This window comes from Trichosurus vulpecula, chromosome 8, assembly GCF_011100635.1.
Source record: "Trichosurus vulpecula isolate mTriVul1 chromosome 8, mTriVul1.pri, whole genome shotgun sequence".
NCBI classification, from domain to species: Eukaryota; Metazoa; Chordata; class Mammalia; order Diprotodontia; family Phalangeridae; genus Trichosurus; species Trichosurus vulpecula.
Genome location: NC_050580.1, coordinates 60,871,695 through 60,872,432, shown reverse-complemented (window position 1 = coordinate 60,872,432; position 738 = coordinate 60,871,695). Strand labels below are relative to the sequence as shown.

General features: G+C 44.0%; 1 pseudogene; it reads left to right on the top strand.

Moving 5' to 3' along the window:
• The first annotated feature begins 236 nt into the window (after positions 1 to 236).
• LOC118859194 lies at positions 237 to 476 on the top strand (annotated as a pseudogene).
• Positions 477 to 738: the final 262 nt, after the last annotated feature.

Below are 738 nucleotides of genomic sequence, written 5' to 3'. Positions count from 1 at the left end.
AAGTCAAGTCAGCAAGAATAGCTTCATTACTATGTACCATACACTGTGCTAAGCACTGGGTATCGGTGAGACTGAGAGAGAAGGAAAGTCATGGTGAGAGAGTACAATTTCAGTTCCAAGTCTTGAAGGTGACATAATTACTAGATGGTGAGGCCAAATGTGTGACCTACATGTGGCTACTATGGTATAGAAAAAGTAATTGCAGGTAAAGTGGAGCAACCGAGGCCAAAAGCAAGATGCCATTAGTTGTGGGTCCCTATTGATAGTCCCAATCCACCTTCTTTGACTGAGTGAAGATGGGGTCTGTGATGGGCTGTGCCCTGGGCATGGTAGCTGGAGTGCTATTTGGTACCTTCTCGTGCCTCAGGATTGGGATGTGGGACCGGGAGGTGATGGGTGGAGTTGGCAAAACTATGATGCAGAGGGAGGGTACCTTCAGAACATTTATGGCCATCAGAATGGGCATCTGCTGCTGACCATGGTGGCTCTACCTCTTCTAATACCCTCCTTGTGAAATATAATAAAAGGCTTTGAGTATAAAAGAAAAAAGAATCACTGGAGTTGAGGAGCCTGAGAAACTGCAAGGTTAGGTACTTCAATAAGTTATCATCATGAATATAGCAATCCCTGAGGATGATGGCAGGAAATAGGATAGAGAAGAAAACTATGAGCAAGGTTCTAAAATCACTGAGAAAACTGAGAGAGTGACTTATAGGTCTGTAAGATGCAGTAACAAGG